Here is a 16,076-nt window from a genome sequence, read left to right as displayed (position 1 = left end):
CATAGAATGGCAGATGTCCTAAATAGCACTCTGGCCTCAGAATCAGCCCTTAAGGCATTCGGATCTGGCTGAAGAGCCCATGAGAGTATTTTAGGCATGGAAAGCCAAGAAACTCTGGAAAAAAAAAAAAAGAAGACCTAAATGAAAGATCTCTGTGAGTGAGATCCCAGTGGAAAGAATGGGCCATCAAAGAAGGAGGTACCTTTCTCTGACTTTTCCACTTTGACTATGACCCTGTCGGAATAAGATTGAAGTCAGCAAACTCAAAAGGCTTCCATAGCCTTGGGAACTCATGTCTAGAGCCTAGGGAGATTGCTAACACCATAAACAAGAGTGTCAAATTGTTAAGTCAACAACAGGAGTCACTGTGTACTTACTTCTCATGTGGGATCTGTCCTTAATGTGTTGTCCAATGTGAAGTAATGCTATAACTAGTACTGAAACAGTATTTTACACTTTGTGTTTCTGTGTGGGTGCAAACTGATGAAATCTTTACTTAATATATACTGAATTGATCTTCTGTATATGAAGATAATTGAAAATGAATTTTGATGAGAATGGAATGGGAGAGGGAGCGGGAGATGGGAGGGGTGCGAGTGGGAGGGAAATTGGGGGGGTAAGCCATTGTAATCCATAAACTGTACTTTGGAAATTTATATTTACTAAATAAAAAAAAAGAAAAGAAAGAAATAGAAGAGGATACCAAAAAATGGAAAAATCTTCCATGCTCATGGATTGGAAGAATCAATATCATCAAAATGTCCATTCTCCTGAAAGCAATTTATAGATTCAATGCAATACCAATCAAAATACCAAAGACATTATTCTCAGATATGGAGAAAATGATGCTGAAATTCATATGGAGACACAGGAGACCTCGAATAGCTAAAGCAATCTTGTACAACAAAAACAAAGCCGGAGGCAACACAAAATCAGATTTCAGGATATACTACAGGACAGTTATAATCAAAACAGCATGGTACTGGTACAGAAACAGATGGATGGACCAATGGAACAGAAAAGAAACACCAGAAATCAATCCAAACATCTACAGCCAACTTATATTTGATCAGGGATCTAAAACCAATCCCTGGAGTAAGGACAGTCTATTCAATAAATGGTGCTGGGAAAATTGGATTTCCACGTGCAGAATCATGAAGCAAGACCCCTAACTTACACCTTACACAAAAATCCACTCAACATGGATTAAAGATCTAAATCTATGACCTGATACAATCAGATTATTAGAGAACATTGGAGAAACCCTGCAAGATATAGGTACAGGCAAAGACTTCTTGGAAAAGACCCGGAGGCACAGGCAGTCAAAGCCAAAATTGACAAATGGGATTACATCAAATTGAGAAGTTTCTGTACAGCAAAAGAAACAGTAAGGAAAGTGAAGAGGCAACTGACAGAATGGGAAAAAATATTTGCAAACTATGCAACAGATAAAGGATTAATAACCAGAATCTACAAAGAGATCAAGAAACTCCACAACAATAAAACAAACAACCCATTTAAGAGATGGGCCAAGATTTACCTAAATAGACATTCTTCAAAAGAGGAAATACAAATGGCCAACAGACACATGAAAAAATGTTCAAGAACACTAGCAATCAGGGAAATGCAAATCAAAACCACAATGATGTTTCACCTCGCCCCAGTTAGAATGGCTTACATACAGAAATCTATGAACAACAGATGCTGGAGAGGATGTGGGGAAAAAGGGACACTAACCCACTGTTGGTGGGAATGCAAACTGGTTAAGCCACTATGGAAGTCAGTCTGGAGATTCCTCAGAAACCTGAATATAACCCTACCATACAACCCAGACATCCCACTCCTTGGAATTTACTCAAAGGAAGTTAAATTGGCAACAACAACAACAACAACAAAAAAAAAACAACAAAAAAAAGCAGTCTGCATCTCAATGTTTATTGCAGCTCAATTCACAATAGCTAAGGCCTGGAATCAGCCTAAATGCCCATCAGCAGTAGTCTGGATAAAGAAATTATGGGATATGTACTCTATAGAATGCTATACAGCAGTAAAAAACAATGAAATCCAGTTATTTGCAACAAAATGGAGGAATCTGGAAAACATCATGCTGAGTGAAATAAGCCAGATCCAAAGGGATAAATATGTGTTCTCCCTGATTGGTGACAACTGACTGAACACCAAAAAGGAAACCTGTTGAAGTGAAATGGACACTGTGAGAAAGAATGACTTGATCAGCCCTTGTCCTGACTGTTGATGTACAATGTAATATTTTATCCCTTTTAGTATTTTTTTGATGTCCTACTTAATACTATTGGTTGAACTCTGTAATTAACACACAATTATTATTAGGTGTTTAAATTTAACTGAAAAGTGATTTCTGTTAAATATAAGGGTGGGAATAAGAGAGGGAGGAGATGTACAGTTCAGCATATGATCAATAGAGTTAGAAACGTGCCAGGGGATTCCAATTCAATCCCATCAAGGTGGCATGTACCAATGCCATCTCACTAGTCAAAGTGATCGGTTTCATTTCATAATTGCTCATAACGATAAGATTAAGAGTCAAAGGGATCACATGAACAAGACTTGTGTCTGCTAATACTAACTGATAGAATTAAAAAGGAAAGAACGATCCAACATGGAAAGCGGGATATACAGCAGACTGCAGAAAACATTTGGTGCAAACTAACTGCCTAATATTTTATTATTTAAATACTAACATAAACATATTTTTGTAACAACACACCAATTTAACATTAACTTCCTATTGGTACCACAAAACACTAAAATGAATCATCTCCATAAATTAAACTTCAAGAAACGCGTGCTCGCTTCGGCTGCACATATACTAAACTTCAAGAAAGGCTTATCAACTTACAGTGTAGAAAAATATCCAACATTAAAGCAAATTATTAAAAATCAATTATATTTCAAATATTAATGTTCCAAAATAGACATTCACCTAATGCAACAATAATTTTCTGCTTCCTTAATTAAAATTTTATATATGTTGGTGTAAAGACCAAATCTGTAAATCCTATACTTTCCAAAAACTCAACTATGTTCTTTAGTCTAGAATAAGCCCAGGGTATAACAATGACTGTAAAATGATTATTTATAAAAGCTAAGGTGTTTTTAGTAATAGAAGAAAAGAAATTGGGTCATCTAATATATAGGTAGAGTTTTTTTCTTCTGTAGCATTGCCCTGCTGCTATAAATGAGGCCTAAAACATATGAGCATTAACGTAATATTGTCATGGGACTTAATGTTCAGCCAACAAAAATGAGATCAAGTGTAGGAGAATAAGCTCAAGCAACATCAGAAAGGACCTGCTCGTTTTCTCCAAATTCTTCTACACAGGTCCAGGCTGAAAAGATTGTGTGCCTTGTCCAAATGAAGTAGTGTAAACGGGGCTGTCAGTTCCTTTGCATCTTCTAATGCCATACACACTTTGTCTGGCATGAAGTTACCTTGAGATTCAACTGCAGTAGCAGGAATAACTATTTAATAAGAATACTTTCCCCTCTTGACTTGTTGTTGAATATAAATAATATTCTGATAGTACCAAATAACTTTTGTTGCAGTAATCTAAATGCATGACTGCAGAATAAAAATGATTGAATAATAAAAAATACATACCAATTGGAGTACGCTTTGTTCCAGGAAAAAAAGGACAAATTTCAATTCCAGGTGTGTTTGGCCTATGCTGACCGTTAAGACTAGCAGGAAAAGTTGGTAGTTTGCCTAAAGTTTTGGGGTGACTCTTCTGTGTTAGAAAACACAAGCAGATTTTCAGAATTGGGGCTAAGCTGACCATTAAGATGCTGTCTCCAAGTGTTTTCCTTATTTACTTGTTTTGCTAGTGTTACTGCAATACTGCTCCATCAATGCATTTGCTATTCATAACAGATGTAACAGCCACTGCGTGTTCTCTGTTGAAAAAGTGAAATTCTCTAAGATTCCTTTCTCGGTCAAGGGCACCAAGCTTGAATTTATTGAATTTTGCTTTAATGATCTCTCTAGTTGAGATCATTAAATTTCTTACATAGATAATTTTAACTCTGCATGAGTTCCTTGTCAACCTCTTTCACTGGGTCAGCCCAATCTACCTGAATGGTGTTGCCCAACAGTTGGAATGTTCCCTGAATTAGTTTTCTTCTAGCTGTAGCAGCAGCTCTGTGAGGTTCTTATTCAACAAATGCAAAGCCACAATTTTTGGTCTGCACTTGGATATACAATGACATCTACAACTCCTTCTGTAACTTTCTTCATTTCATAAAAATTTTCTTCTCTTTTCTTTTCCTTGGGAATCGCTCTGATAAATAATCTGCAATTATCCAAACTTACACAAACACTGATAAAGGTCTCTGGTCAAATTTCCATCTAGGTGGTACTGTCAGGTGTCCCATATGGAGCATCTGTCGGAGCTGGATTGTCTGCTTCCTGCTCTCCCGTGGCCTAAGATGCACATTGCCTTGTCCTTATCTCAACCTGGTCAGGCCAGGTCTAATCTCACCACCTGTGGACCTCAAGTTCACCATGACAGAACAAGAGAAAGAATATATTGCCATTGATCTAGTGACAGGCCTTGGCACGTGAATTTCTGTTTTTGACATAGCTACGTCAGAAGCTTGCAGCTCCTTCACGATTTCATCAGATGAGTTCCTCATTCCTGGTGGCCTCCTTAGAAACTCCCAAAGCACCTCATTCATGAGAATGGTAGTTCTGTAGTATCTGCAACCTCCTCATCTATTGATTGGTTAGACTTTCTCTCTCCTTTATCCTCAAACTTGTCCATGTTATTTTTTTCCCTTTTTTTTTTTTTTGATTTGGTACAATTGCCAAGGATCACACATTTTGTGATGTAATCATGCAAAACTTAATGCTGAAATAATAGACTATCTGAAGAGCTTTGTTTTTTTTCCTACTACTTTTCTATGAAAAAGTTTGGGATGTTTGTTGAGAAATGCATTGATGCATTGCACTAAGATTTGAGAGGTAGAGTAACAGAGAGAAGAAGAGAAAGAGAGAGAGAGAGAGAGAGAGAGAGAGAAAGAGACAGAGATAGAGAAAGAGAGAGAGAGAATCTTCCAACCACTGTTTCACTCCCCAAATGGCCACAATGGCTGGAGGTGGGCCGATCCAAAGCCAGGAGCCAGAAACTTCTTTCAGGTCTCCCATGTGGGTGCAGGGGCCCAAATACTTAAGCCATCTTCTACTGCTTTCCTGGGCCATTAGCAGTGAGCTGGATCAGAAGTGGAGCAGCCGGGACCCAAACTGGTACCCATATGAAATGCCCAGTGACACAGGCAGAGGCTTAACCTACTACTTCACGGTGCTGACCCCTTTAAGCAGTTCCTACAAAAGTAGCAGTTAATGCAGTGAAATGCCTTTCTGTAACTCCATGAGCATAAAACTCAAATAAATAAAATAAATAATTAAAACAAAAAAATGTCCCCCCAACTACACACACACACACACACACACACACTTAATTACATTTTGGAGAGAGGAGTAAAATTATTTAAACAGTGTGGCAAGTCTCAGAGATACAAATATGCAAAAATTATCTGTATAAAGCTATGAAAATATATGATAAAATATTTGTAATGATCCTTAAAATCTTCTTAGAACAATTATGTATGTATGTATGTAACAATTCAGGTTTATTATTTATAAGTTTGTTTCTTTGAAAGAGTAGGGGGCCAGCATTGGAGCACAGTAGGTTAAGCCACTGCATGTGGTGCTGGCATCCCATATGAGCAGTTGTTTGAATCCACTTCCAATCCAGCTCCCTGCTAATGTGCCTAGGAAAGCAATGGAAGATGGTTCAACTGCTTGGGTCCCTGCTACCCTGTCTCTATATGGGAAACCTAGATGGAGTTCTAGACTCCTGGCTTCTGTTTGGCCCCATCCTGGCTGTTGCAGCTATTTGGGGAGTGAACCAGCAGAAAAGTTGTAAGTGATAGAATTAGGACTTTAGTTATGGGAGGATAAAGCAAATACATTTTGGTCTACAAGAATCGCAGATTTGGAGAAAGTAAGAGTAATAAGGAAAAGTTTAAAAACTGTAGGTGAGGCCGGCACCGCGGCTCACTAGGCTAATCCTCCACCTAGCGGCGCCGGCACACCGGGTTCTAGTCCTGGTCGGGGCGCCAGATTCTGTCCCGGTTGCCCCTCTTCCAGGCCAGCTCTCTGCTGTGGCCAGGGAGTGCAGTGGAGGATGGCCCAGGTGCTTGGGCCCTGCACCCCATGGGAGACCAGGAGAAGCACCTGGCTCCTGCCTTTGGATCAGTGCGGTGCGCCGACCACAGCGCACCAGCCGTGGCAGCCATTGGAGGGTGAACCAACGGCAAAGGAAGACCTTTCTCTCTGTCTCTCTCTCTCTCACTCTCTCTCTCACTATCCACTCTGCCTGTCCAAAAAAAAAAAAAAAAAAAAAAAAAACAAAAACAAAAAAAAAAAACAAAACAAAAAAAACAAACAAACTGTAGGTGATATTTACTTGAATGGTAGACATAGATAAAAGACATCGAAAGAATTGTCATGCTCTCTCTTTTTTTAACTTTATAAATTTAAATAGACTATAGTTCATTGGAAAGAAAATATACACATCCTCCTCCAGTTTCTGAAGTATTGGGCCAAGTACATGCAGGCTTGGTGGAGCCAGCTGGCCAGGCATCTCGGTCTATCTCAGCACAGCTTCCCTTGGCTGTCAGAGCCCCCAGGAGGGATACACAGACAATGTTCTCCAGAGCCAGGAAGCTTAATTCTGTCCTGTACTTTTTATATCAGGGATGTATATCACTATTTATAAAGAACTTAAGCAATATGTCCCCTTATTGGGGAAAAATAAATAAGACATCTGAGACTCTGGTTTTCAAGCCAAACTCGGCAGCAACTCCTTCACAGAAAATCGGGATGAATGTCCAGATACAAGTGGTGTCAGATGTTACCAAAAGCTTGGTCTCTGTCCCTTGTGGCAAAATAAAATAACAAGGAGGAGGATTGAGGGTTGTGGAAAGAAAATTTTAATCTGTTGTCAGATGAAGGGGTAGCAGACCAAAGTCTTAGGAATTACCACCCTCCTGGATGAGGGTATTTGGGGAGTTTTAAAGAGGCTATAAAGAAGGGGGAAGTCAGGAAGAAGGGGAAAAGGATAGACAGCTATATGTTTGCCTCTGGTGGGGTGATAAAGGACTGCTTGGAGTCACAATGGTTGGTCTTCTGGTCTGGTTACATCAGCTTGTGTCCAAGTTCCTGGTTGGTATGATGGACAAGTGGGCTTCAGCCATCCTGGGCCCTACATGCAGGCGGAAGTTACTTTCTGCCCTATGCCTGGGATTCCCCTTCCAAATCTGGGGCTCCCCTAAGCAGAACCTCTTGAGACAACACTGGCCCCTGAAGTATTATCTTTTAGAGTCTCAAATGACCTCTAGTGTCCAGTGCTTAGACTCTTGTGGGGCCAGCTGTGACTCCTGTGAGTTAAGCTGCAGGAGGGAGGCTAGGGAACTTGGGCCTGATAGTAACTGGCATCTGCATTCAAGGTACTATTTAGGGGCTTGGTTCAAAATCTCTAGCTTTCTAAGGTCTCACAAATCCCACTGGCACCCACATACTCCTTCCTTGTCCAGCCCATTATCCCCAGATCACAGCCCACAGCAATGAGTCAATGGACCCAGAGAAGTGAATAATGAATTTATGGATGAGAAATTTGGACAACCTCAATACTTACACATATTTGAGATGGAAGCAAATCTTAGAGCTTTCTAAATATGGTTCTTATACCATTATAAAATAAAAATATATGAAAAAAAAACAAAGTTGATTAGTCACTCCAGATCAGTGAGAAGAAACTTTCAAATATTATATGAGAACATGAATAATTTGTGAATCTAAATCTATGTCAAACCTTACCAAGGATAAGAAGCTTATGATCATTGGAGTTATTTTTACAAATGAGTTATCTATTTTGTGAACTTATATCAGTATAACTTTGATTTCATATGCTTTCTTATTCCTCTGTTCCCCACCAGCAGGCACAAATGGCCTTAAGCAGGGCTTCCTGAAACCTGGCATGCATGCAGCTGAGGGCCCATAGTTTTTGTGTGGTACAAGGAGGCTTTATATATCTTTATAGTCAATTACTGTAAGTGAGTTAGATACAATATAATGAAACCAACCCAGTGACTTCATAGATATAAAATTCAAATACATGCATTTATATATAGTAAATAAAGTCAATTTAATAAAATATTAAGGAACTAACAGTAGGATGGCAGTCGGATAAGAATGTGAAAATACCATTTTTGGGTTTTTTTCAACAGAAAATTTTATTTAAGGTATACAATAAACATTACACATTTCATAAATACAACTACAGGAACATAGTGATTCTTCTATGAACTCTCCCTCCCATCCACACTCCCATCATTCTTCTTCCTCCCTCTTCTATTCTCATTCTTATTTTTTACTAAAATCTATATTCAATTAACTTTATACTTATAAGATTGATTTATACTAAGAAAAGAGGTCAACAAATAGTATGAAATCTGTTCATCAAATCTCATAGTGTCAATTTCACTTCTGTAGATTACCTTTTAGGTGCTCATATCAGGGAGAACATATGGTATTTTTCATTTGGGGACTGACTTACTTCACTAAGTATGATGTTTTGCTGTTTAAATCATGTTGTTGCAAATGATAAGATTTTTTTCCACTGTGTAGTATTCCATAATGTACATATCCCATAATTTCTTTATCCAGTCTTCAGTTGACAGACATCTGGGTTGATTCCATATCTTAGCTATTGTGAATTGAGCTGAAATAAACATGGGGGTACAGATAACTCTTTCACATACTTATTTTATTTCCCTTGGGTAACTTCCCAGGAGTATGATGGTTGGATCATATGGGAGGTCTATGTTCAAATTTCTGAGGTATCTCCATACTGTCTTCCACAGTGGCTATACCAGTTTACATTCCCACCAACAGCGGATTAAGGTACCTTTTTCCCCACATCCTCGCCAACATTTGCTATTTGTTGATTTCTATATGAAAGCCATTCTAAAGTGGATGATGTGAAACCTCATTGTGATTTTGATTTACTTTCCCCTGATGGCTAGTGATCCTGAGCATTTTTTCATGTATCTGTTGGCCATTTGGATTTCCTCTCTTGAAGAATGCCTGTTTAAATCCTTTGCACAATTTTTAACTGGATTGTTTGTTTTGTTTTTTTTTTAAGTTTCTTGAGCTCATTATATATTCTGGTTATTAATCATTTATCAGTTGCATAGTTTGCAAATAATTTCTCCCATTCTGTTGGTTGCCTGTTAACTTTGCCAAGTGTTTGTTTCTCAGTGCAGAAGCTTCTCAATTGATGTAATCCCATTTGTCAATTTTGGCTTTGATTGGCTGTGCTTCTGGGGTCTTTTCCAAGAAGTCTTTGCCTGTGCCTATATCTTGCAGGGTTTCTCCAATGTTCTCTAATAATTTGATGGTGTTGGGTCATAGATTCAGATCTTTAATCCATGTTGAGTGGATTTTTGTGTAAGGTGTAAGTTAGGGGGTCTTGCTTCATGCTTCTGCACGTGGAAATCCAGTTTTCCCATTACCATTTGTTGAATAGACTGTCCTTACTCCAGGAATTGGTTTTAGATCCTTGATCAAATATAAGTTGGGTGTAGATGTTTGGATTGATTTCTAGTGAAAAAAACTGTTTTATAATATAAGGAAAGAAAGTCTGATTCTTAGTGTGAAATAAGTATTTGTAACTTTTTTCCAGTGGAACCAATGTTTCTTTAAGAAGAGAAATGGAATTCCAATTTTCATTGGAGTTTCAGAGAAAATTATTTAGGGCTTCTTATAATCCTTTTCAAGTCAAATTGGTTTTTAAAATCCACTGAAAGTTTAAAAATAAACCAGTCAGTCTAAGGAAACTAAAAATGCTTTAGAAAGATTGTGTTCACAGAGAAACTGGGCATCGTAATAGTGGTTGACTAAAGCTGGACTAATCAAAAGTCTATTGCAACATCTTCTCAGCTAATCTGCCATCCTTGTACAAGCACATACGCCATTCAATACTTTATCATTGTAAACTGTGAATACTGTCTCCTTGAATTGTGCAAGAAACAGCCTACCACATGTGAGAGGTCTTTAAAATTCTCGTATAAAGTTCATATTATGGGAAAACTAGGTATGTATTACAAAATTTTTTGCAGTAAAATCAGCTTATCTTTTGATTCTATTTTTCCACAAAGTGTTTGAAGTACCCTTAGATGGTTGCTCTGTTTCATAGTGTGGAGTTCTTTTTTAATGATATAACTCGAATATGTAAGTGTGTATCTCTACATTTTTCACAATTAGAATCAAGTTGTTACATGATATGTACAATCATCATGTATGTTGTTTTATATAGAAATCAGTACATGCATGTCTCATCTGACTTAGATTTGGCTGCAGTACAAATGAGAGCCTGTACATCAATCTCATTTTTTAACAGCTCCAGAGCACTCTATTTTATGATGCCTCATAATTTAACCAATGCTTTATTTATGGACTTTGAACTACCTCTAAATTTCTGCTATGATAAAGTGGTTGCAACATGAAAAGCTAATGTTGCAATGTTTCCCTTTTTCATGCTGGAACATTTCCATTAGAAAATTGGACCCATAAATTAATTGTGTAATTAAAATGTATTCACAGACAAAACGTAAATGATTACCTGTGTATCTTATAAAACAACATACTCATTTTTTAGAAACAAGTAAATATTAGCTATATGTCATGATTATGTACTTTAAATATATTAACCCATCATAGTTTGTTGCTTTTCTCTTTTCTCGAAACAACCAGTCCAAACTCAACAGATGTCAACACAATACTGAAAAACATAAGGTTTTCTCAGGTGATGAGGGAGAAAATAATTCATCTATGCGTAGTATGTTCTAATTCTAGTTCTTGATGGAGTGAAGGGTCTGTCAGAGAACAAAATAGAGGCAATGATGTTAACAAGTAACCAAATAAGACTAAAGAGGTAGGATGAGGTGAGTCTTGTGTGAGTCACCATATTCAGAAGAGCCTACAGCCAGCAGTCCCATCAGAGTGCCTCCACAGTAGTGCCATAAAGCTAAGCCTCCTCAGAGAGCCGGCTCTAAGTCAGGCACACAGTTGGTGAGACGGGTCCCACGTCCTTCCTGCCCCTTCTTTGTGACTCACCCCTCCTTTGTGAGATATCACTTCCCAGCCAGTCCAGGACATGTCCTCTCTCTGGCTGTTACTTGGTTTCTGTAGTCCTTTTCCACTTGCTTTTTTTAAAAAATTATTTCAGAAGAGATTTAAATATACAAAACAAAAATTGTATAGTACATCTTGTTCCCTTGCACCCCACACCCAGCTTCCCCATTGTTAATATGTTATGTTACTCTGATATATATGCCTCAGTCTGTGAACCACAAATAACAGGATTTCATTTTTTGTGTCTGAATAGTATTCCATTGTGTATATAAGGCACTTTTTTTTTTAAATTTCACTCATCTGATGGTGGACACCTTGGCTGATTATGTACCTTGGCTATTGTGAACAGTGCTGCAATAAACGTGGTAGAGGAGGCATCTCTGACTCAAGGATTTCATGTATTTGGGGTATATACCCAGTAGTGCAGTTGGTGCATCATATGGAAGTTGTATTTTTGTAAAAAATCTCCAGACTGTTTTCCACAGGTGGCTGTACTAATTTACATTCCCACCAACAGTGTGTAAAAGTTCCATATTCTCCATACCCTCTGTCTTTTTTATAACTTCTAGTCCAAGAGGAGTAAAATAATACCTCATTGTGGTTTTGATTACCTTTCTCTGATAACTAGTGTTACTATGCAGTTTTTCTTACATTTTTTGGTCATTTGTATTTCTTCTTTTAACAACTATCTATTCTTTCACCACTTCTTGCTAAGATTGGTTATTTTAATGTTGAGCTTTTGGAGTTCCTGATGTATTCTGAATATTCATCTTTTGTCTATAAGTATCTGGCATATATTTTCTCCCATTCTGTCAGATGTCTCTTCATGGTATTGATTATTTTCTTTGCTGTGCAGGAGCTTCTGAGTTTGAATTAATCTCATTTCTCTAGTTTTGCTTTCGTTGCCTGTTTGTTTTTTTTTTTTCTTTTTGACAGGCAGAGTGGACAGTGAGAGAGAGAGACAGAGAAAGGTCTTCCTTTGCCGTTGGTTCACCCTCCAATGGCCGCCGCGGCCGGCGCACTGTGGCCGGCGCACCGCACTGATCCGATGGCAGGAGCCAGGTGCTTTTCCTGGTCTCCCATGGGGTGCAGGGCCCAAGCACTGGGGCCATCCTCCACTGCACTCCCTGGCCACAGCAGAGAGCTGGCCTGGAAGAGGGGCAACCGGGACAGAATCCGGCGCCCCGACCGGGACTAGAACCTGGTATGCCGGCGCCACAAGGCAGAGGATTAGCCTAGTGAGCCGCAGCGCCGGCCTCGTTGCCTGTGTTTTAAAGTCTTATCCAAGAAATCATTGTTTACACCAAGGTCTTGAAGTGATTCCCCTATTTTTCTTCTAGCAATTTCATGGTTTCAGGTCTTTCATTAGGTTTTTGATTCACCTTGAGTTGATTTTTGTAGATGATGAGAGATAGGAGTCCGATTTCATGTTTGTCCAGTTTTGCCAGCACCATTTGTTGAAAAGATTCTATTTTCTCCAGTTCATATTCTTGAAGCCTTTGTTAAAAATCGTTTGACTGAATGTGTATAGGTTAATTTCTGGGCTGTCTAGTCTGTTTAATTGATCTGTGTGTCAGTTTTTGTGCTAATACCATGCTGTTTTATACTATAGCTTTGTTGTGTGCTTTAAAATCAGATATTGTTATGCCTACAACTCAAGTTCTTTTTCCCCCTTGGGATCACTTTGGCTATTCTTGGTCTTTGGTGGTTCCATATAAATTTTAGGAGGTTTTTTTTTTTCGTAAGAAATGTTATTGGTACTTTGATAGGGGTTGCACTGAGTCTGCTTTAGCTAGTATGGACATTTTAATTTTAATTCATCCAGTCTGTAAACAGGCATATGTTTCCATTGTTTTGTTTCCTTGCTGACTTCTTTCATCAGTGTTTCATATTTTCATTGTAGAGCTCTTCACTTCTTTGCTTAAATTTATTCCTAAATATTTGTATTTTTGTAGTTATTGTGGATTTGGAATTTCTTACTTGATTTCTCCTTCAATAACATTATTACTATAAATGTTTTAAAATGCTGATTTTTGTATGTTGATTTTGTATTCTTCAACTTTACTGAATGAGTTTCTAAGTTCTAACAGCTTTTGTGGAGTTTTTAGTTTTTTCCACGTATAAAATCATGGCATCTGCAAGCACAGCCATTTTGATTTCCCCCTTCCCAATTTTGATGCCTTTCATTTCTTTCTTCCCTAATTGCTCTTGCTAATACTTCCAAAACTGTATTGAATAAGAGTGGTGAAAATGAGCATCCTTGTCTCTTTCCAAATCTGAGGGGAAATGCTTTCAGATTTCCCTATTCAGTATGATATTATAGGTTGCAGGTTTGTCATATATAGCCTTTATAATTTGAGCTTTGTTCCTTGTATACCTAATTTGTTGACAGCTTTTATCATGAAGGGTTGTTGAATTTTATCAAATACTTACTCCACTTCCATTGTGATCATATGGTTTTTGTTTTTTCATTCTGTTGGTGTGATTTGATGATTACTTGTAAATGTTGAACCACCTTTATACCTCTGGGATAAATTCCACTTAATCATGATGTATGACCTTTTGATGTAGTATTAGATTTGGCTTGGTGATATTTTGTTGAAAATTTTTGCATCTATAATCATCAAGAATATTGGTCTATAGTTTTCTTTGGTTTTTGTATTGGAGTAATGCTGGCCTCATAAAAAGAATTTGAAAGAGTTCCATCCTTTTTAATATGTTGGAGTAGTTTGAAAACTATTGTTTTGGTTCCTCTTTGAATGTTTTGCGGAATTCAGGAGTAAAGCCATCCGGTCCTAGAAATTTCTGTGATGGGAGACTTGTAATTACTGCTTCAGTCTTATTATGTATCTGTTTAGATTTTCTATATCATCTTGATCTAGATTTGGCAGGTTATATGTATCCAGGAATCAGTTTCTTTGAAATTTTCCAACTTGTTAGCATATAGTTTGTTCACAGTAATTTCTTGGGCTTCTTTGTATTTCTGTAATATCAATTGTAATGTCTCATGCTTCATCTCTATTTTTTTTCTTACTTTTTATGTATTAGACTAAGTAAAAATTTGTGTATCTTTTTAAAAAGCTAGCTTTTCAAGGCCAGCGCTGTGGCATAGAGGGTAAAAGCTGCCACCTGCAGTGTCAGCATCCCATATAGGCACTGGTTTGAGTTTGGCTGCTGCACTTCTAACCCAGCTCTCTGCTATGGCCTAGGAAGGCTGTAGAAGATGGCCCAAGTCCTTGGATCCATGTGGGAGACCCAGAAGAAGTTCCTGGCTCCTAGCTTCGGATCGGCCCAACTCCTGCCATTGTGGCCAGTGGAAAACCTCTCTCTCTCTCTCTCTCTCTCTCTGCCTCTCTTTCTCTGTGTAACTCTTTCAAATAAATAAATAAATCTTTTTTTAAAAGAGCTAGCTTTTCATTTTGTTGATCTTTTGTGTGTATGTATATTTTTTTCATTTCAATTTCATTTATTTCTGCTTTGATTCTTACTATTTCTCTCTTCCTGCTAGTTTAGGGTTTGGTTTGTTCTTGTTTTCTATTTCCTTGAGATGCATGATTAAATTGTTTACTAGCTTGTTTATAGCACTTATTGCTATAATGTCTTACTACTGCTTTTGTTGTATTCTACAAATTTTGGTATGTTTTGTTTTCATTTTCATTTGTTTCAGGAAATATTTTTCATTTCCTTTTTAATTTCTTCAGTGTTCCATTGGTTATTCAGTAGCTTATTTAATTTCCATATATTTTTAAAATTTCTATTATTCTTCTTGTTGTTAATTTCTAGTTTTATTAATTTGTGGTCTGCAAAAATACATGGTATTTCTGTTTTTTTTTTAATTTACTGAGACTTGATTTGTAGCCTAACATAAGATGTAGCCTAGAAAATGGCCCATGTGCTGATGAAAAGAATATGTAGTCTGTAGCTGTTAGGTGAAATGTTCTATGAATGTCTGTTAGGTCCATGTGCTCTAAAATATGATTCAACTTGATTGTATCTTTGTTGATTTTCTGTCTGCATGATCTGTCCATTGATGACAGTGGGGTGTTGAAGTTCTCCACTATTGTGTTGGAGTCTCTCTCTCTCTCCCTTTACATCTAATAACATATGCTTTACATATCTGGGTGATCATGTTTTGGGTGCAAATATATTTGTTATTGCTCTATCTTCTTGCTGAATTAATGATTTAATTAATACATAGTGTTCTCCTTTGTCTCTTTTTATGATTTTTTATTTAAAGTCTATTTTACCTTAAATGAGTATCCCTACTTCAGCTTGTTTTTCTTCCTGTTTGCATGGTCTATTTTTTTTTAACCATTCTCTTTCTGCCCATGTCTATCTTTGTCTGTGTGAAGTGAGGTTTTTTTTTTTTTTTTTTTTTTTGACAGGCATAGTTAAAAAGTGAGAGAGACAGACAGAGAGAAAGGTCTTCCTTTCATTTATTCACCCCACAAATGGCTGCTACGGCCAGCATGCTGTGCCAATCCGAAGCCAGGAGCCAGGTGCTTCCTCCTGGTCTCCTATGCGGGTGCAGGGCCCAAGCACTTGGGCCATCCTCCACTGCCTTCCCGGGCCACAGCAGAGAGCTGGCCTGGAAGAGGAGCAACCAGGAAAGAATCCAGCACCCCAACCGGTTCTAGAACCTGGGGTGCCAGTGCCACAGGCGGAAGATTAGCCAAGTGAGCTGCGGCGCTGGCCCCATGTGTATCTTTGCTGTGAAGTAAATTTCTTGTAGGCAGCATATAGTTGGGTATTAAGTTTTTGTTGTTGTTGTTAAGATTTGTTTATTTACTTGAAAGGCAGTTACAGAGAACTTCCATCCACTCATTCACTCCCCAGATGG

The 16,076-nt window shown here is 37.9% G+C and overlaps 1 pseudogene; it reads right to left on the bottom strand.

The window, feature by feature from the left end:
- Window positions 1-3,319: 3,319 nt before the first annotated feature.
- Window positions 3,320-16,076, bottom strand: part of LOC100357063 (putative RNA-binding protein 46 pseudogene) — a 43,236-nt pseudogene continuing 30,479 nt past the window's right edge.

Source organism: Oryctolagus cuniculus, chromosome 3 (assembly GCF_051225735.1).
Source record: "Oryctolagus cuniculus isolate XC-2025 breed Fujian yellow rabbit chromosome 3, ASM5122573v1, whole genome shotgun sequence".
In the NCBI taxonomy this organism is placed as follows: domain Eukaryota; kingdom Metazoa; phylum Chordata; class Mammalia; order Lagomorpha; family Leporidae; genus Oryctolagus; species Oryctolagus cuniculus.
The sequence above is the reverse complement of the archived record's forward strand: the minus strand, read 5'-3'. Positions and strand labels throughout refer to the sequence as shown.